The sequence below is a fragment of the Cavia porcellus genome, unplaced genomic scaffold (genome assembly GCF_034190915.1).
Source record: "Cavia porcellus strain 051 isolate PalLab524CR breed Dunkin Hartley unplaced genomic scaffold, mCavPor4.1 scaffold_31, whole genome shotgun sequence".
In the NCBI taxonomy this organism is placed as follows: Eukaryota; Metazoa; Chordata; class Mammalia; order Rodentia; family Caviidae; genus Cavia; species Cavia porcellus.
In genome coordinates this window covers 43,925,037-43,947,103 of record NW_026947514.1, presented here as the reverse complement: position 1 = coordinate 43,947,103, position 22,067 = coordinate 43,925,037, and the positions used below count along the sequence as shown (strand labels likewise).

General features: G+C 39.4%; 1 long non-coding RNA gene and 1 pseudogene across 1 annotated transcript in view; both read left to right on the top strand.

The window, feature by feature from the left end:
* The window catches only part of LOC134474160 (uncharacterized), a 30,815-nt gene extending 9,042 nt beyond the window's left edge, over window positions 1–21,773 (top strand). The window contains exons 2-5 of the long non-coding RNA XR_010044808.1: window positions 4,060–4,116; window positions 4,258–4,542; window positions 7,546–7,641; window positions 21,519–21,773. This is a non-coding gene — a long non-coding RNA (uncharacterized LOC134474160). The remainder of the gene's footprint in view (window positions 1–4,059; window positions 4,117–4,257; window positions 4,543–7,545; window positions 7,642–21,518) is intronic.
* Window positions 9,144–10,833, top strand: LOC134474253 (tropomyosin alpha-4 chain-like; annotated as a pseudogene).
* Window positions 21,774–22,067: the final 294 nt, after the last annotated feature.

Below are 22,067 nucleotides of genomic sequence, written 5' to 3'. Positions count from 1 at the left end.
CAACATGCAAACAGTAACAACCCTCAGAGGCCAGGTCCGTGTGCTGCTCAGCCTTCACCCGAAGCCTGTCATCTACACAAAAAAGTAGTAAGACACCTCCATACTCAGTCCTCTCCTAGGTCCTAGTCTACAAAGTTCCATCCTAGGCTGAGGATGCAATTATGTAATGTCTCCAGCAAGTTACCTTTTGTTTTTTGAGACAAGATCTCACTATGCAGTTCAGACTGGCCTTAACTTCACTTTGTAGCCCAGGCTGGTCTCAAACTCGCAACAATCCTCCTGCCTCAGCCTCCCAAGTGCTGGGATTACAGGCATGAGCCACCATGCCTGGCTGCAAGTTACCTTCTTTACTTAAGCAGAGGTCAGGTCTCCAAGGGCCAGGAGGTAATGCATCTGAGGGTTCCCGAGGGCACTACAAAATCCCTCTCATGTTTGGTCAGGAAGAGTTTCCATCAGCCCCATGATTAAAACACCTGCGTTTATAGCCAGACGTTTGCATGACAGCTGGAGCCTCCTGGGCTCGTTCCATTGATTCCTTTCCTGTCCCCCTGAATTGTAGAGCCTGACTCTGCGATGTGGCCGCTGTAATTTTTCTATGTGCCTGCTCTGTCAGGCTCATGTCTCCAGCTGCTCTCTGTGATCAGGCTCATTGGTTTCTCCCCAATGCACTGCTTCCTGTGTGTGCAGTGTGAGCCTCTGGAATGCAAATACAACCTGACACTTCTCATTTACAATTTCAGAGGCCTCCTGCAGCTCTCGGGGAAGGCAGCAAGCAGGTAGTGGGTTCCTTAGTGTGTCCCGTTACTTCATACCTCCCATATGGTGCTTTCCTTCCATATTGGCCTTCCAAGTTTTGCTGAAGTAGCCTCTCTTTGGAAGGCCTTCCTTTTCCTCTGGTCCCTTGGTGTGTTTACATTTTTATCTAGGTTTTCATGGATTTTGTGTATATGAGGACCATTCAAATGCAAGATCCACTGGGGCAGTGATCTTTGTCAGTTTAATTCACAATTGTGTCCCAGGGCTTAATAGAGAAACTGGCACCTATTAGGGTCTGGAGAGACCCTTGACAAAAGACTAAGACCTGTTACTGAAATCTTCACACTCCTGCATCTTCAGCCTGGGATGGAACTTTGTAGACTAGGACCTAGGAGAGGACTAAGTGTGGAGGTGTCTTACTACTTTTTGTGTGGATGACAGTGGCAAGGGAATAGGGCAGCTGAACTCCCAGCTCACCTTGAAGCCTGCTGGCAAGGGATAGGAGGAGCTGCGTCAGAGTCTGAGTACATAAATATTCACCTCGGTGAATTGTGCTTTTGAAGCTAACCTCAGGGGCTGGGAATTTAGCTCAGTGGCATAAGCGTCTGCCTTGCAAGCAGATAGTTGTGAGTTCAATCCCTGGTACTGATAAAAAGAAAAAAGAGGCTGACCTCAAAGAATCTATCGTGACACATTTCCTAACTGCTTATGACAGACGCTTATAAAATTTCCAGTGTTGAACTGGAGCCCACAAGCAGTTGGAACTATGATGCCATGTCCTCTTTTAGAAGAGATAAGTAATTCACCAGAGAATGGGACTGGGAACTATGTTAAGGTCAGGATCTATTTTAGTTGATTTATCACATTCCTTATTTCTGTAGAACTACATAATAAAATTTATTGCCAACTATAAAGTCCGGCAAGATCCTGAACCATCAATCACAGAATCAGTTACTTACAACATAGTTAAACTTTTGAAGGCAGAGAAAATTGGCTTAAATATTTAATAAAGATTTTAATAAACTACTTGTTGAGCATAAAGTGTTTGCTGAGCTAGCGTTTCAATTCACTAATATTCTACTATAAATGATTTTCATTTTGTTTCTGTAAATGGATGGGCAAAATTGAAAGTTTTTTTTCCTTCCTTTTCTTACCTACATGAATCTGGCCAGAGTAAGGTTTGTATTGCTATTAAGATGAGAGCATAATATTTGTTTGGTTTCACCTATCATCTTCTTCAGTTACTGCAAACCAGAAAGTTTTTTGATATTTTATTCTGAAAGGGAAAATTAAATAGATTTGTCTTTAGCCGGGTGTGGCACACCTTAATTCCAGCTCCAGGGAGGCTGAGGCAGGAGGATCACTGCAAGCTCAAGGCCAGCCTATACTACACAATGAGATAAAGGCTGTCTTGAACTACATTGTCTCAAATAAATAAAACTTCAAGATAGAATGCTTCAAGGATGTCTAGTACTTTCAGTTCTGTTATTCCATGTTCTTGTTTACATTGAGTCAGTGATGGAGAGGATACTGCCTTTTAAATATTTGATCCATGCATAGTAACAATGTGGCTTGTCAGACACTGTAGAGAAAACCCCATTGTTAGGGAACATTTCGTAGAGTGTGCCTGTTTATTATAAAGAATTCCTCTTTTGTTGTTATACTAAGGATATCTTGATGGTCTCATTTGTGTAGGCAGAGTGCCGAATCCTCTGCCTACACAAATTCATTTACTCTGCACAAATTCTCCTCAGTCAACAGATGATTAAAGAAACAACTCTTGCTTATACAGGTTAAATAACGTGGATGTCATTAAATTGCTAGCATGTGACAAAATTTGAAACTGTTTATCCTGTTTACCCTGGTAACTTTTGAGAAAAATGACAGCTACAAATGTGGCCATCAGGCACACCTAAAGGAAAAAAATCTGGAGCTAAACATTTACATAAATGTGACCAGATGTATCTAAAATTGAGCCATGCATTGAAGGATGTGATTTGTTCTGCTGTAGAGAAACTATTCCCAGACAGTCTAGGTTATGTTTCTAATCAATATACTTAGTAAGGAAAAGATTTCTATTTTCTGAAAAAGATCCCAAACGTTTCAGCTTCAAATAGTTAATTAGCCACTTCATAGCCAGAAAGAGGAGAGTAATCTTTTAATGACTGAATGGCCTATGTTCCCGGAGCTTCTTCGTGCATTCCGAGTCCTTTAAAGCTCAGTGGAAGATGATCACTAGGGGTGTGGGGTGAGCTCACCGTGTCTGCTCGCTCAGGACTCACATCCATCCCTTTTCCAAGTCCTCGTTGCATAGGGCTTGTTTTACTATCAGAATTTCATTAAGTAATAAATGGAGACAAATTTTGTATTAAGCAATTGAAGTAAAACTATTTAAATGTGACTGTGCTTCTGTGGTTATGATATTAGAAAGACTTCTTTTAGAGTTGCATGATAAAATATTTATGGAGAAGCTGATGTGGTGTCTGAGATTTACTTCACAACAACATGAGGTGGGTGGGTTTTTACATGGGGCAGATCGGCCATAGGTTGATGGTCTTTGGCCTCGCTGATGGCTATTTTGGGAGTTCATTGGATTGGTTTGTATACATTTGTGTAGTTAAAGGTAAAAAGTCTTTAAAAACTAAGGAAGTGCTACTAATGAGGTTGAATCATTTCTTGTGGTATGTATTTACCTTATGATACTTTTTATTTTCAAAGTATCATTTAGGTGGAAGAAACAAAACACAGTGCGCTCTAAGAGGGCTGCTTATCGTCCATGGACATCTGTGCTTATAGGTTAGTGTTAGTCAGGGCAACCGTCTGAGACTTTTTGATGTGATTTTTCTCCCGGCGTCCCCTAAATGAGCACCATTCTCATTATTTCCTGAGAGATTTTATTGTGGTCAACATTGTCATTGCAGGTGTTTGATGGTACTATTTTTTGTCATAGCAACAATTGAGAGTATTTTAGTTCATTTTTTGCTGGTATAACAATACCATAGGGTGGATAAATTATAGACACAGACTTTATTTGGTTTGTGATTCTGGAGGCTGCAATGTCTAAAAGCCTGATATTGGCATCTAGTGAAGTCCTATCCATTGTATCATCTTGTTTTTGAAGGTGGAAGTGAGGAGAGGATGAGAGAGAGACAGGTATGGAGAGATATAGCCCAAGAGAGGGCCAAACTCTGGTTGGCTGATTGACTGATTAATACTGAGGATTGAACTGAAAGCCTTTGCACTGAGCTATGTCTCTAGTTCTTTTTAAAATTTTTTGAGACAGTATCTTGCTAAATTTTTCAGAATGGCCTACAACTTGTGATCCTTCTGCCTCAGCATCCCAGAGTGCTGAGATTACAGGTATGTACTACCACATCTGTCCCAAACTCCCTTTTATAACAAACTCAGTTTCCTAGTAATTAACTGTAGTGGTTGATTGATTGTGTCAATTTGAGACATTTAGAAGTGTACCTAAATCTGCTTATCAATTCTATACCCTAGGATATAGAAGACCTGCCCTAGGGTGTTTCATCTCCTGGATGGTATTGCAGGGAAGGAGAAAAGACAGATGAGGTTTCATCCTTCAGAGGAGCTCCAGTCTTCACCTTTGGCTTGCATGTCATCTCCTGGCTTCTAGCACAGACTCTTTGGCTTCTGCCTTGGATCTCTCAGACTTTCAGCATAGATTCTTCAGCCTTCTGTCACAGACCCATCAGCCTGCTCAGGGGGACTTGCATGGGATACTGCAGTGAACTCCAGACCTTGGATCGGATCCTTCAGCCTCTGGTTAGTAAACACCTTCTGCACACTTCCTCACTTGACTCTGTGGCTGACCATCATAAACCAATCTAGTCATTTCTTATACATTTGTGTATCTCGTGTTATCTCTAATAAAATCCTGAATAATATATTAACTCACTACTGAGATAATGATATAATCCATTTCTGCGAGCAGAATGAATGACCTAGTAAATTCTTATTAGGTCTCACCTCCTGACACTGTTGACTTTAGGATGTTTCTAACACATGAATTTCTGGGTACTTGTGGAAATCATAACAGAGGTCATATGAAAAATACATCCTGTGGAGCGTAGGGATCTGCTAAAGTCAGCTTTGGTTTGGAAATATTTCAGAGGCACTCTTTTAATGAGTGAATCTAATCATAACATCTTTATCCTCATTAAAAATTGGCAAAGAATAGTTTATACAGTTTGGGAAAGTGATATCCAATACTAAATATAACTTTGTCAGCAGGCCTAGTGAGAGGGAAGGAGAAATGTTTAGCGTGTGCTCTGTAGTGCAGGGACAAGGTTGGAGGCAGAAGCAGGGTCATATGTCATCACCTCGTGTGGAGAAATCACACATGACATAGACAAGGAGTGGAACACATTCAGCAACACAAAGAGGCGAATTTCTGATGTTTGCTACAACATGATCATTAATGCTTCATGAAAGATGCTAGGCCCTAAAGATCCTATGTTGTATGATTCAGTTCATATGAAATATCTTCAAAAAGCAAATATAGAGACAAAAAGTAGATTTGCAGTTTCTTGGGGTCAAGAGTGCAAACAAGAGTAACACAGTCTTCACCACTGTCCCACCAGGCAGCTTGACCACCCACTGGGACTGTCCTGTGCCGTGTGATGGGACAATCATGCGGGTACTACAGAGGCTCAGGCTGGAAGGAGCACCTTAACTCTAACTGGGCTTTTGGGAGCTGACTTAAGCAAGAGAAATGTTCCAAAACCAGATTGTAGTGACGCTTTCACAGCTCAGCAAATTCACTAAAAATAATTTCCTCTTACACCTAAAACCAGTAAATCTTTATGACCTCTGAATTGTATCCTGACACATTTTTTTAAGTCAAAGAAGCTCTAAAGACTTGGGAGCTTTTTTGTTTTTGTTTTTTTCTTTTGTTCTTCTATTGTTCAATGTGTGAGGGTCACAGTTATCAAAGCTCTACTGATGACATGGTCCTGGGGATGACTGTCTATCACACCTTGCTGTGTTGTAATGTCTACTCTCTATCTGATTTGGAACTCCAGGACCAAGAAGCTCTGGGTCAGAAGGTGATAGCATTTGGTGAACACCATTTAGAAAAGCCTGTGAGGCTTCTCCTTGTCACTGGGCAGGACTCCCTTCAGCTCAGAGCCACTCCATCACTTGGGCTTGAATCTTGTCATCCACACCTCCTCAGTGGCTATGCTTTCTCAGTTGCACCTGGCTGCTACTCTTTCTTACCAGTATCGTATAAAAAACAAAGTCTTCCCCTAGCACTCCCTCCCCTGTAGATACTGCCCTGCCCTTTTCCTACTCAACTGATCTTCAGTTGTCCATATTCACACCACGTCTTCCTGACTTTGCATCGTGGCTTAACCTATCATGGTCCCAATTTAGCCACCTGACTAAAATTGCATGTGATAAACACATCATCTTCTTCTTTGTTTGCTAAACCCAATGGATATATCTCTGTTTCTATCCTGTGTGGCTTCTTTGTTAAGTTTTCTAACTGTTGCTCACTCTTTCCTGGAAATGTTATCTTCTCTTAGTTCCTGCAATACAACCCTCTTTTGGTTTATCAGATATTTTATGATTATTTCTTTGGTGTCATCTATCATTCTCTGTTATTTATTTTATTTTAAAGGGAATAAAACAATACAATAAAACAGAACAAAAAACCCCACCAAGAACAATATTAGATTTCAAAAACAAGACAGAAAGAGATCCTAGAATTTGGGGTATATTTCTTACTTTGATAAGAGCTAAAGGTAGTAACTGAAGCCACTGTAGGTGAGTTTGCTGAGCCATTTTGCGAAGATGTCTCTTGGGTCTCATTTATTTTCTCTGCCTTTCCTGATGACTGCAATCTCCATGCACAGTGAAGATGGTAGAGAATGTCCAGCACCTGAGGGACACTCTGTGGCTGTTGCTTTAAAAGAAGGCCATTATCACTCCATAAGTTCTTAGGAAGCCAAATCTGGGACGATTTCTGAGACTAAAACTTTTACAACTCTTTTCTGTGCCTTTCCTGTTCTACAAGGACAGGTCTCAAGTCAGCTTATCAAAGTATTCCCAGACTAATAAGTATTCAAGCCCCTGGAGGTATGAGTAAAATCAAGCTGCCAGTCTTCTCCATGGTATTTGCCAAGTCTATATACCTGGCATTTCCCAGAGTGCAGAGGGGCTGCAGTCTGGGAAATATTATTATTCTTCTGACAGAGTTCACATGTCTTAGCTATCTGTTGTATTGTTAGAGAGTCACTTTCCTATGAATAACTTTAAGACCATCAACTGGATCTTGTCTCTCCCCAAGTGAAAGGTTTGATATAAAGACATAAACAATTTTCCATTGACTAGCACCAGGAAGGAACAATTTATCATCACCTGATTGTAAGCATCCTGATGGAAGACACTGACACCCATGGGAGAGAGCCCATTGGATTTCTCACTGAGAATATCTGAGAAAGGACCCTTCCCAGATCATGGCACCTAAATTAGTGGGGGCTCTCAAGCAGCTTCTTTTGCTGCTGTGTAAGTATAGAGAACTATTTGTTTGGTCAGATCTTTTAGCCTTGTTTTCTTTCTTTTCTGGTAGACAGGTGGTGAGGTTTAAGGAGGAGCATGTCTTTATTTGACTGGCCTAAGGCTGTGAAAAATAGTGAGTTATCTGCCCTTCAGTGACTCCTTTCACTGAAGTGTGATAGCTGGAAGGAAGATGGGGGTTGGAAAGAAGGACCAAGAGACACATGCTAGTGTCCAGCAATAAGCTGTTTTCCTTTTTCTCTATAGTCAGATTGCCCTAGACTCCTCCATGGAGACGACAGCCTGGCCAGAGGAAGAAGGCAGAGAATGTCCTGGGGCCCTTCAGTCTCGCTGGACCAGCTGGTAAGATGGGTCAGAACTCTGAGAGCTCTGCCTCAGGGAGCTGTCCAATTTCCAGAGGTCACTTTTGCATGCAAGGCGTGGCTTAGCTGGTTTTTTACTGCAGTCCCTCCTGAGGTGGCTTGGCTTTCTGCAGTGACAGCAGGTGAGTTTAGTTGGTGAGGTCTTCTTGGAACTCTGAGAATACTCTGAGAATCGGACTTAGAGTTATTTAAGGCTGCAGCGACAGCAGCCACTTTCCCTTAGTCTCTGTTTTCTCTCGTTGGCCTCTTCTGCTCCTGATTATAAAATACTGAGGAGGCACTTTCACAAAAGAATCAAGTGAGCCATCTGGAGCAAAATCATCTTTTTTTAGCTTTTTCCTATTATCTGAGACTGACTGGTTAGTAAATTGTCTTTAAGAATAATCTGTCTTGCTAGCCCCACTGGACATGTGGCGAGTCCCAAAGGTTTCAAACTCTTCTCAGCCAGGTACAAGGTCCTAGCACCATAGGCCAGGATGTACTCTGGCTAGCTGTGTGCTCCAGAGGCTCTGAACTCTTCCCAGCCAGAGGCAAGGTCCAGGTGGTACCGCACTCAGGGTCACACTCTGCCTAGCCACCTGGGTCACAGAGGTTTTGAACACCAAGTGCTAGGCCCCGGTGACATACTGGGGGTGTGCCTCTACTAGCCACCTGGGTGCCAGAGGTTCTCAACTCCACTCAACCAGGTTCTAGGCCCCAGCAGCACACTCTGGGAGTGTGTCCCTGTTAGCAGCAAGAGGATCCAACCTCTGCCCAGCCCAGCATCCCAGAGCAACCCAGTGCAGTACATCAGGTGACCGGAGCCGCGGGAGACAGGAGACCAAACTCGAGCAGGATCAGCTCTCAAAGTTTATTGCGTACAGCGAACCGGACCTAACAAGGTCCGCCACCCTCAGTGTTGGTTCCTCTTCTGCCCGTTGGGGGCAGGAACAACCTCTTATAAGGGGAAGCAGTATCCAATCACAGAGAAGCGCGTCTAACAAGCTGATAGGCTAGCGTCACGGGTAACTGGGCAGACATGACAATTTGGCAGGCTTGTTCAGGCCGGGAAGAACCCGGAAGCAGGAAATGGGCGCCATCATAGGCGGCTTCCCACAATCAGGGAGCCTCTCAGGCCCCAGAACACAAGGATCTGGCACCATAGGTGAAGTATGTGCCCCAGCTAGCCACAGGGATATCAAGAGGATTGAACCTCTGCCCAGTGCAGCACTCCAGTGTAATCCATCAGGAGGGTGCCTGACCAGCCCCACCATGGGACCCAGAGGAAAATGACAAAACAAAGAGCAAGAGGCAGTCTCAGTTCTCCAGCCCACTGAGAACAAACCCAAGAGACACTGAAACAGAAGACACTGGAAATTGCACTACTGAACTTTCTAAAATGATAGCAAATGAAGTAAAGAAACAACTCCATGAAGTTATACAGGAAATCAGGTCAGAAATAATCTCTCAGTTAAAAAATAAATGGCAAATATTATTAAAGAAATGTTGTTTGTAAAGAAGACGTAAATAAAAAAAAGAACATAAGAAAACAATGGAAACCTTGAATGAACAATATAAGGCAGAATTAGAATGCATGCAACAGATCAAAGGGATATTTAACAAATTAAAAATTCCACTGAAAGCTGGAAAAACCGTTTGAATGAAGCTAAGATAGACTCTCAGAGCATGAAGACAGGTTGGAAGATTATGAACATGAAGGAAAAGACCAGGAAACAACAGTTCAATAGCTGCAAGATGAACCAAAGAGAAGCAATATAGTATTGATAAGTGTCAATGAAAAAGCAGGGGTCAACACAAATGACCTACGAAGATTATTTGCAGAAACAATAACAAAAATGTCCACACATGGAAACAGACTCTGATATACAGATAAGTGAGGAATACAGAACATCAATGAACCATAACCAAAATAAATCTTCACCCAGACATGTAATAAGTAGGATATCAGAAGTTCAGCACAAGAACAGAATACTAAAGGTTGTCAGAGAAAAGAAACTGATCACCTACGAAGGAAAGCCTATCAGAATCACACGGCAGACTTCTCAACACAAATCCAAGTCAAGAAGAGTTTGGAGCGAAGGAAAGAAAATAACTTTCAACCTAGACTGATGTATCCTGCAAGATTGTCTTTGAAAACAGATGGAGAGGGACGCGAGCAGTAACCGGTGCAGCCTGGGCTGAGCGGAGGACCAAGTGCCCACGGCGGGCTCCACTCGCGGGTGGAGGCGGTGAAGTGCGGGGTCCAGGGCTGCAGCGACAGGCCGAGGCATCGCCTTGTGGAGGAGGACTGGACGTGGCCCAGGAGCGACTGGCCACGGCCCTGCAGAAGCTGGGGTGGGCGGAAAAGGCCGCAGATGAGGTGTGTGTGGGGTAACGAGGACGACAGAGAAGTGGGCCGTGAAGGCCGAGGAGGGGGAGGTCCAGGCGCTGCAGCTCAAACAGGCCTCGCACGTCGCCGGGAGGCTGAGCGCAAGTACGAGGGGCGTAAATTGGTCATCCTGGAGGGCGAGCTGGAGAGGGCCGCGGAGCCTACAGAGGAGCCTACGGAGGAGCCTACGGAGGAGCAGGCGGCTGAACTAAATGCGGGCCCTGGAGGAAGAACTCAGGAACGTCACTAACAACCTGAAGGCCCTGGGGGCTGCGGAGGAGAAGTATTCCAGAAGGAGGGTAAGTGCGAAGAAGAAATCAAACTTCTGTCCGACAAACTGAAAGAGGCGGAGACCTCTGCCAAATTTTTCGGAGAACGGTTTCAAAGCTGGAAAAGACCACTGACGACCTGGAAGAAAAATTTGCACAGGCCAAAGAGAACGTGGGCTTACATTAGACACTGGGTCACAGTGGACTCCTGTCCCAACAGAAACTCCAGCGCTCCGCGTCTCTTTTGCTTGTAAGAAGTTTCTTTTGTATTGCTTTGCTGGAAATGCCAAGCCGATTATGAATACACGACCAAATATTTTATATCAGAGATGCTTTGGGCACCAGTTAAATCTAATTCCTTCGGCTGCCCCTTCTTTCTAAATGGCTTTTTCAGCTCTATTTTTACCCTGAAGTTGCATTTATTCCTAAGGTAGGCAGGGTATTTCGTATTGAGCATATTTTCGAGACTGAGGCCTACTTTGTAGTGGAAGAGTCAACCTCACACTTTCAAGACGTGGACTCTGATATCTTGTAATGGGTTTAAAATGCTAAAGAGTGTAAACTGGCTGGGTTGCCATTGGCCAAGCAACAGGTAAGGGACTATCACATTAAAACGATGAGGATTTTCCACTAGAGAAAAAAAAAGTCTATTGTGGGAAGTCATGAACCACCCCTAGATTAACCTAGCAGCCTAGCCCTTCGCCATACCCAACTGCAGACCAAACATCTTCTCAGCCATCAGGACGAGAATGCCCTGGAAATGATCATAATATTTACTCACGTCTTTTCTGAACACATCTTGAATGCTATACTCCTCCACATACTTCCTCCCCATGTTGTTCTCTGATGAGTGGTCCTCTTTACCAGTGGCCCCCGCTTGTCTTTTCAGATGTAAGGCCATACGCTTGGCAGGAACGTGGTGTTCAGTCCTGGCCACCTCAGCCATATTCAGGACTGCTGCCCATCAATAAACTGAGCAAAAGAAAAATCCCAGGCAACAAGGTAGAGATCAAAAAGTAATTGGTGTAGCTTCCTCTCTGCACTTCAGAGACTGGCAAATGGAAGATTTTTCTTATCTAGGACTTGAATACCTTCTTTGGGACCAAGTTAATACAAGTTCAAGAAACTCCTGATTAAACTAGATATGGAGAATTTTGTAGGCAAGGGCTGCACATCTTGGATTTGCTGTAGTTTCGCTTTCTCAGCTAACGTCTCAGAGCTGTAACATTCCATATTCTCCAGCAGTGTGGGGGCCAACTCCAGTTTAAAAGTCCGACTAAAAGCCATCCCACGTCTAGCTTATTTGAGTCCCCTGCCCTTCACTCCTATTTATTAAGCATTACACTACCAGGAGATAACACTAGTGAATTGTGCAACTGAATAAATTCCACATTCTTCTTTAAATTCTTGCAACTGTATCATATTATATATAATACAGTTGCAAGACAAAGTGTTTTCTACATTTTGGTCAAATAAATTTTTACCAAAACTAAAAAAAAAAAAAAAGAAAATAGATGGAGAAATAGGGTACTTCCATGACAAAGAACAAGTGAAGAAATTCATGGCCACAAAACCAACACTACAAAGAGTACTGAAAGACACTCTAGAAAGAGACAAAACTCAATCCAAGAACAACAAAAAAGGAAACTACTAATCGGGGAAAACAAACAGAAAAAATAGAAAACCAACAATAGAAGATAATATGACAGTGATGTCAGTACTTATCAGTTATACCCATCAATGTAAATGGCCTCAGCTCATCAATAAAAAGAAATAGACTGGCAGAGTGGATTAAGAAACAAAATCCAACAGTATGCTGTGTACAAGAAACACATTTAACTGAAAAGGAAAATAATAGCCTAAAAGTCAAAGGATGGAAAACAATACTCCATGCAATAGGAACTCAGAAAAAAGCAGGGATAGCTATTTTGTTTGCAGACAATGTGAACTTCAAACCAAGAATGATCAAAAGAGCTAAAGAAGGTTACTACGTACTTGTTAGGGGAAAAATTCAAGAGGAATAGATTATAATCATGAATATATTTGCATCAAATATGAGAGCACCCAACTATGTAAGACAAATTTTAATAGACATGAAAAACCAAATAAATAATAATATAGTTATAACAGGGGGCTTTAACACCCCATTGTCACAAAGAGACAGATCAAACAAAAAATCAGCAAAGAAATAACAGAACTAAATCAAACTAGGTGAAAAAATCACCTAGTAGATGTGTACAGAGTATTCCTCCCAACTACATCAGAATACACATTCTTCTCAGCTGCACATGGATCATTCTCTAAAATAAATCATATACTAATTCACAGAGCATGTTTAAATAAATGCAAAGAAACTGAAATAATTCCATGTATATTATCTGACCATAGTGCAATACAATTGAAAATTAATGACAAAAACTCCCACAAGAACCCCATAAAGATATGTAAATGAAATAACACCTAAATAACCAGTGGATCACAGAAGAAATTAAACAATATCTACAATGAAACAAAAATGCAAATACAAATTATTGAAACCTATGGAACACAATGAAAGCTGTCTTCAGAGGGAAATTTATCACTAAACTCCCACGTTAGGGAAATGGAAAGGACTTAATGCTGCCCCTCAAACTTGTAGGAAAAAAAAAGAGCAAGTCAAGATTAAGGCCCAAAGAAGGCAGGAAATTATAAAGGTCATAGAAAGCAGTTGAACTGAAATGCAATTGAAACTAAGAAAACAATACAAAGAATTAATGCATTGAAGAGTTGGTTCTTTGAAAGTAAATACATTTGATAAATCCCTAGACAACCTTATTTTAAAAATAGACCTTGTGGAAATGCAGAAGATCATCAATACCTACTTTGAAAACTTACTCTCATAGGTTCAATAACACAGAAGAAATGGACAGATTTCTAGAAACGTATGAATTACCTAAGCTGAATCAAGAAGATGTAAAATTGAACAACCCAATTTCAATTAATGAAGTTGAAAATGTAATTAAAACCTCACCAACAAAGAAAAGCCCAGGTCCTGATGGGTTCACTGCAGAATTCTACAAGAAATTCAAGGAAAACTTAATGCCAACACTCCTCAAAATCTTCAATGAAATTGGAAGGGAAACAACTCTCCCTAACTCATTCCTGGAAGCAAGTATTACCCTAATATCAAAACCAGAGAAAGATCCAACCAAAAAAGAAAATTACAAGTCAATCTCTCTAACGAATATAGTGTAAAAATCCTCAAAATAATAACAAATAGAATGCAGCAAGTCATGAAGAAGATTATACACCATGATCAAGTGGAATTCATTCCAGGAATGCAGGGATAGTTCAACATATGCAAATCAATAAATGTAATGCACCATATCAACAGAGCCAAGGACAAGAATCACATGGTCATCTTAATAGATGCAGAAAAAGCTTTCAACAAAATCCAACACTCTTTATGATAAAAACCCTACAGAAAATTGTAATAAATGGTCTCTACCTCAATTTAATAAGAGCCATATATGATAAACCAACAGCCAAAAAAAAAAAAAAAATCCAACAGCCAACATCTTACTAAATGAACAAAAACAGAAAACTTTCAATCTAAAATCAGGAAAAGGGAGCTGGGGATTTAGCTCAGTGGCTTAAGTGCCTTTTGGCAAGCACAAGGTCATGAGTTTGATTCCTGGCACCAAAAAAAAAAAAAAAAAAAAAAAATCAGGAAAAAACCCCAAGGATGTCCATTATCACTCATATTCAACATAGTTCTGGAAACACTAGCCAGAGCAATTAGACAAGAAATAAAAGTAAAAGGAATAAGGATAGGATGATATGATACTCTACATAGAAGACCCCAAAAACTCCATTGAAAGCCACCTAGACATAAAAACCAAGTTTAGTAATGTAGCTGGATACAAGCTCAATACTCAAAAATCAATAGCATTTCTACACCTAAATAACATAAGAGTAACAAGAGAAGCCACACCCTTCACTGTAGCACCCAAAGAAATGAAATACTTAGGAATCACTCTAACAAAGGAAAGAAAAGATGTGTACAGTGAAATCTACATTACACTGTAAAAGGAAATCAAAGAGAAATTCAGAAAATGGAAAGATAGGGGCTGGAGGTTTAGCTCAGTGGCATAAGCGCCTGCCTTGCAAGCAGGCAGTCGTGAGTTCGATCCCCGGTACCGATTTAAAAAAAAAAAAAAAAAATGGAAAGATATTCCCTGTTCATGGATAGGAAGAACAAACATTATAAAAATGGTCATTCTCCCAAAATTGTTATACAGATTAAATGAAATTCCAATCAAAATACCATTTGCATACCTCGTAGGTCTAGAGAAAGCATCCCTAAAATTCATCTGGAACCAGAGCAGACCTAGAGTAACAAAGGAAATTCTGTAAGGCAGGAGGCATCACAATCCCTGACTTGAAATTATATTACAAAGCTACTATGATAAAATCAGCATGGTACTGGAATAAAAACAGTGATAATCAGTTGAGTAGATTACAAGATACAGTCACATCTGCAAACACAGTCAGCCACCTTATCTTTGACAAAGGGCCAAACATGTACACTAGAAGAAAGGCAGTCTTTTTAATAAGTGGTGCTGGAAAAACTGGCTCTCCATATGCCAAAAACTAAAACTAGATTGATGTACATCACCAAAGCTCTAAATATAAAAACAGAGACACTAAATCTACTAGAAGAAAAAGTAGGTAACACTCTTGGTGACGTAGGAGCAGGCAGAGAATTCATGAACAAACATCAAACTGCACGGGAAACACTTCCCAGAATCCATAACTGGCATCTTGACTTATTAAAAAGTCATTCCATGTCAAAAGAAATCTGTAACAGAGTGAAAAGAGAACCTACAAATTGGGAAAGTATTTTAGCCAACTGTTCCTCAGACAAAGGACTTTTATCTAGAACATATACAGAATTAAAAAATGCAGCCCCCCCCCCAAATTCAAGGGCCCCATCCAAAAATGGGCATCTAAGATGAATACACAGTTCTCAGATGAAGAAATACAAATGACAAATAAATATATGAAAAATGTTCAACATCAATGGTCATTTGGGAAATGCAAATTAAAACCACACTGAGATTCCATCTCACCCAAGAAAGAATGGCCAAGATCAAGAAATCAATCTACAACAACTGCTGGAGGTGTCTGGGGAAAAAAGGAATCTTTTTCCACTGTTGGTGGGAGGGTAGACTGCTGCAACCACTGTAGAAATCAGTGTGGAGATTCCTCAAAAAGCTAGGATTAGAGATTCCATTTGGCCCAGTTATCCTGCTTCTGAGTGTTTTCCCAGAAAAATTGGAAACATCATACCACAGTGACATATGTGCACCCATGTTTGTAGCACCACAATTTGTAAGAGCCAAGTTTTGGAAACAATCTAAGTGCCCATCAACTGAGAAATGAATAAAAAAGGTGTGGTATTCTTTATTTAAAGAAAAAAGTAAAACAGAAAAAAGCATAGATATAATACAAAATTTCAAAAAACAGTAAGAGATCACTAGCTGATAAATTATATATTGTTGTCTTAGAAGTGATTGTTCAAGTTACAAAATCAAAGCGTAAAAAGTGGACAATCAAACAATGACAATACAAACTGTTCTGCATGATGAACAAACCAAAACTTAGTAGTATGGTTATCTATCTTGCACACTTAAACATACATTCAGTTATATCCTTTAGAGCACTTTCTTTCTCTTTCTTTTCTTTAATTTTATTTATTTTAAAGAGATTAAGAAAAAGAGGACTGAACAAAGCTGATCAGAGCAGAACAATGTAAGCCACACAGTAGTTCACCACAAGACAACCCGATATTAACAGTAGCTACCATGATGTCTCTTTCTTTGAAATAGTTGAGTGGAGCATACCTTCACATAAAATAGTATCAAACATAACAAAATAGTATAAAACCATTCAAGAGAATGAAAGTATTACAGGACATTCAGAACGAAACAACCAAAAATAAACAATGGTTACTATATTATCTCATTTTCCATAAAAATATTTGTTTATACTTTCACACATACTAAAATCCAATAAGATACAACATGATAGAATCAATGGAAACAGAAGAACAAAAGCAAGGTAGGACTTCAAAGCAAGATGATATTAAATCAGCACTGGCTATTATAATGTCTTGTTTTCTTCAAAATAGCTGTTCATACCATCACAGTTAATAAAACCAAATCAGAATAAAACCATTCCAACTAATGAATGAACACAGTGTAGGGCTTCAAAGCAATGTAATGGGGAATCATGATTACCATACAATCTTATATACTCTTACAATTTTTTACACTAGGGAGACTATATGTTATTTATACATGAGTTTGATTATTTTGTTTATGAGTATGGTCTCAAGTTGCGTTCATTTATTTATAAATATCTCAATGTGATCATGCTTTATAGCTGAGTAGTACTTTACTGTATAAAAATATCACGATTTTTTAATCCATTCCTCAGTTGATGGAAACTTAGGTTGTTTCTAAGATCTGGCGATTACAAATTGTGCTGCTAAAAACATAGGTGCACATATATCACTGTGGTATGATGTTTTCAGTTCTTCTGGGAACATGCCTAGAAGTGGAATAGCTGGGTCAAATGGGACTTCCAATCCCAGGCTTTTGAGGAATCTCTGGACTGATCTCCACAATGGTTGCACCAGTTTACACCCCCACCAACAGTGCAGGCAGGAGCATTCGTTTTTCCCCACAGCCTCTCCTGCATTTGTTGTTGGTAGTTTTCTTGACCCTGGCCATTTTTTCTGGAGTGAGATGAAATCTCAGTGTGATTTTAATTTGTATTTCTCGAGTGACTAATGATGATGAACATTTTTTCACGTATTATTTGCCATTTGTATTTCTTCAGCTGGGAAGTATGTATTCATCTCAGGTGCCCATTTTTGGATTGGGTCTTTGAATTTTGGGGTCTATTTTAAAAAATTCTTTATATGTTTTAGACAGAAGTCCTTTATCTGAGGGGCAGTTCATGAAGATTCTTTCCCAGTTTGTGGGTTTTCTTTTCACTATGCTGGAGATTTCTTTTGACATGCAGAAACTTTTTAATAATATGTGATCCCAGTTATTGATTCTGGAAAGTATTTCCCGTGTGGTTTGATTCCTGTTCATGAATTCTCTACCTACTTCTATGTCTTCAAGATTTTTACCTAATTTGTCTTCCAACAGATTTAGTGTTTCTGTTTCAATATTCAGATATTTGATACATTTAGATTTTAGCTTAGTACCTGGTGATAGGCATGGGTCTAGTTTTAGTTTTTGGCATGTGCAAAGTCAGTTTTTCCAGCACCATTTATTAAAGAGACTGTCGTTCTTCCAGTGAATATATTTGGCCCCTTTATCAAAGATAATATGGTTGAGTGTGTTTGTAGTTGTGGTTGTATTTTCTAACCTATTCCATTGATCTTCTGATATGTTTTTATTCCAATACCATGTTGATTTTATTACATTAGCTTTGTAGTATAACTTCAGGTCAAGGATTGTGATGCCTCCTGCCTTGCCTTTGCTGCTTAGAATTGCTTTTGCTATTCTAAGTCTCTTCTGGTTCCAGAAGAATTTTAGGAGTGATTTCTCTAGATCTTTGAGGTATGTTGACGGTATTTTCACTGGGATTGCATTGAATCTGTAAAATAGTTTTGGGAGAATGGCCATTTTCACAATATTTATTCTTCCTATCTATGAGCAAGGGATGTTTTTCCATTTTCTAAGATCATCTTCGATTTCTTTTTTCAGGGCACTATAATTTTCCCTGTATAGATCTTTTACATCTTTCATGAGATTAATTCCTAAGTATTTCATTTTTTTGGATGCTAGTGTGAAGGGTGTGGCTTCTCTTATTTCTCTCAGTGATTTTGTTTTTAGTGTATAGGAATGCAATTGATTTTTGAGTATTGATTTTGTATCCAGCTATATTGCTGAATTTATTTATTATAACTAGGAGTCTTTCAATGGGGATTTGGGGGTTTTCTATGTAGAGTATCATGTCATCTGCAAATAATGATAATTTAACTTCCTCTTTTCCTATTTTTACCCCTTTTATTTCTCTCTCTTGTCTAATTGCTCTGGCTAGTATTTCCAGGACTGTGTTGAATAGGAGCAGTGATAAGGGATATCCTTGTCTTGTGCCTGATTTTAAGGTAAAGGTCTTCTGTTTTTGGCCATTTAATATAATGTTGGCTGTTGATTTGTTGTAGATGGCCTTTATCATATTGAGGTAAAGACCATCTATTCCAATTTTCTGTAAGGTTCTTATCATGAATGAGTATTGGACCTTATCAAAAGCTTTTTCTGCATCTATAGAAATGATCATGTGATTCTTACTTTTGGCTTTATTGAAATGGTGGCTTACATTTATTGGATAACATATTTTGAACCATCCCTGCATGCCTGGGATGAGTCCCACTTGGTTGCAGTATATAATCTTGATGGTTTGCTACATACATCCTGTTTGTCAATATTTCATTGAGGATTTTTGCATCTATGTTCACTAGGGAGATGGGCCTGTAGTTCTCTTTTTTAGTTGGGTCTTTCTTAGGTTTTGGTAGTAGGGTAATATTTGCTTCCAGGAATGAGTTAGGAAGAATTGCTTCCCTTTTGATTTCATTGAAGAGTTTGAGGAGTTTTGGCATTAAGTCTTTGTATTTTTTGTGGAATTCTGCAATGAATCCATCTAAGCCTAGGCTCTTCTTTGTAGGTAAGGACTTAATTACATTTTCAACTTCATTAGTAAAAATTCGGTTATTCAGCAATTTTACATCTTCTTGACCTAGCTTTGGTACTTCATATGTTTCTAGGAATCTGTCCATTTCTTCTGTGTTATCAAACCTATGAGAGTAGAGATTTTTGAAATAGGTGTTGATGATCTTCTGTGTTTCCACAGAGTCTGTAGTGATTTCTCCTTTTTCTTTCCTTATTCCATGAATTTGAGTTTTTTCTTTCCTTTTTAAAATAAGTTTGGCTAGGGGCTTATTAATTTTATTTATTTTTTCAAAGAACCAACTCCTTGATTCATTGATTCTTTGAATTGTTTTCTTAGTGTCTATTGCATTAATTTCTGCTCTGATTTTTATAATTTCCTGTCTTCTTTGGTTTTGGGCTTGACTTGCTCTTCTTTTTCTAGATGTTTTAAGTGTAGCATCAGGTGGTTTATTTGTATTCATTCTGTTTTTCCTGATGTGGGAACTCAGTACAATAAATTTTCCTCTGAGGACCACTTTCATTGCATCCCACAGATTTCAGTAAGTTGTATTTGTATTTTCATTTGCTTGTAGGTATTGTTTAATTTCTTCTTTAATTTTTTTCTGTGACCCAATGATTGCTCAAGAGTGTATTATTCAATTTCCATGTGTCTGTGGAGTTTTTGCAGCTTCTTTTTATCATTAATTGCTAGTTTTATGGCACTATGATCTGATAACATGCATGGGATAATTGCAAGTCCTTTGCACTTACTTAAATATGTTCTGTGGGCTAGTATATAGTATATGGTCCCATGTACTGCTGAGAAGAATGTATATTCTGATGTTGTTGGATGGAACACTCTGTATATGTCTATCAATTCCATTTGTTCACAGGTGTGATTCAGTTCTATTATTTCTTTCCTGATTTTCTGTCTGGTTGATCTGTCCCTTGATGTCAATGGTGTGTTAAGGTCTCCTGTTATAATTGTGTTATTGGCTATTTGATTTTTCATTTCTGTTATTACTTGCTTTGTATAGCTGTGTGCTCTGGAATTTGGTGCATGTATATTTAAGATTGTTATCTCTTTCTCTTGAAGTTTTCCCTAACCAGTATGTAGGGACCTTCTTTATCTCTTTGGATCATTTTTGGTTTGAAGTTCACATTGTCTGCAAACAGAATAGCTACCCCTGCTTTTTTGGGGGGTTCCTGTTGCAGGAAGTATTGTTTTCCATCCTTTGACTTTTAGTCTATGAGTTTCCTTTTGGGTTAGATGGGTTCTTGTATACGGCATATGGTTGGATGTTGTTTCTTGATCCATTCTGTCAGTCTGTTTCTTTTAATTGGTTAATTGAGACCATTTACATGAATGGTTATAACTGTTATATACTGGTTTATTGTTGACATGTTATCTTTCTGCTGTTGCATCTTTATCTTTCCATTGTGTTTAATTATCTGCCTTGCTTAGTGGTTTTTTCCTATGTGTGCATAGACTGTCTTTCAGTATTCTTTGCAGGGTTGGTTTGGTGGTCATGCAGTTCTTTAGCTGTTCTTTGTCATGGAAGTATCTTATTTCTCCATCCATTTTGAAGGACAGCTTTGCAGGGTACATCAGTCTAGTTTGGAAATTGTTTTCCTTTAGTATTTGAAATACTTTGCTCCATGCACTTCTTGACTTCATTGTTTGTGTTGAGATGTCTGCTGTGATTCTGATAGGTTTTCCTTTATAGGTGATCTGTCTTTTTTCTCTAACAGCTTTTAATATTATATTCTTAGTTGAATTTCTGGGATGGTGATTATTATATGTCTGGGTGTAGTTTTATTTTGGTTATAGCTATTTGGAGTTCTTTACTAATGCTTTACTCATCTGAATGTCAGTTTCCATTCTCATATTTGGGAAATTTTCAGCTATTACGTCTGTAAATAACCTCTCAATATCATTTGTGTTGTCCCTTTCTTTTTCATTTATCCCTATCAATCTTATGTTGTTTTTCTTTGCATCATCTTGCAGCTGTTGAATTGTTCTTTCCTGATTCCTTATTTTTAAAAGATCTTTCCTTTCCTGTTCACTAGCTGCAACCTTGTCTTTGACATCTGAAATTCTGTCTTCACTTTTGTTGAGGCGGTTTTGACAACTTTCTGTGGAATTTTTGATCTTTTTGAATCTGCTTCTTGTATTCTGTTTGTTTCTTATATTGTTCATCCAGGGATTCTATCTTTTTGCTCTGTTCCTCTAATTTTTTAACTGTGTCTTCTTTTGATGTGTTCAGCATCTCTTTCATTGCTTTTATTACTTCTTCTTTTAACTGGGAGGTCATCTCTAATTTGAATTCCTTTAGAGCTTCCCAGAGTTGCTTCTTTATTTCAGTTGCTATTATTTCAGGTGTTTCAGGTGTATGGCATGTATTTTCTTCTATGTACATGACTCCTAGGCTTTCTTGGGATGGGATGGAGGTTTGAGATTACATTTTGGTCTTTCATCTTGTCATTTTCCTATATTTCTGTGTTTCAGGTGATGATCCTAAGCTTCCCCTGGGTGTGTTGGAAGTTTCCTCCTATGCCCTCAGCTCCTGGGTCTGAATGGAGGTTGCTGAGTGTAGTCCCGTCAGGCCCACAGGACCTCCCGTGCCACCTCCTGTTCATTGCCTGCACTTCCCTCAGTTTCCCTGCCTTTTTTCCTTTGTCCTAATAAAAGTGGGCTAATCTAGAGAAGTCTTGTCATAGCCCTTGGAGTCTCAAGCTCAACTAAAGGGTTTTGACCCTCCTGGAGCCCTAAAACTATACAATTTGTCTCTTTTTATTTAATCTCTGCCATACTCTCATTTGGAGGTCAGGGATCTAGGTCAGGACCTGATAACTGGTGCCTCAAACAGAGGTCTTAAAATCTTTGGGCTAGGAATTTTTAGCCTGAATGAGTAAGTCCTCCCAGAGTGGAAAGGTTTGGATATGGAAGAGGCCTTCACTCTTCCAGGGACACCTGAAGAGAAGAGAGGGAAGAAAAAAGTGAATCTTTCCACTGCGAAAAGCCATTTTATCTGGGAGTAAAACAGGGGGCAAAGGT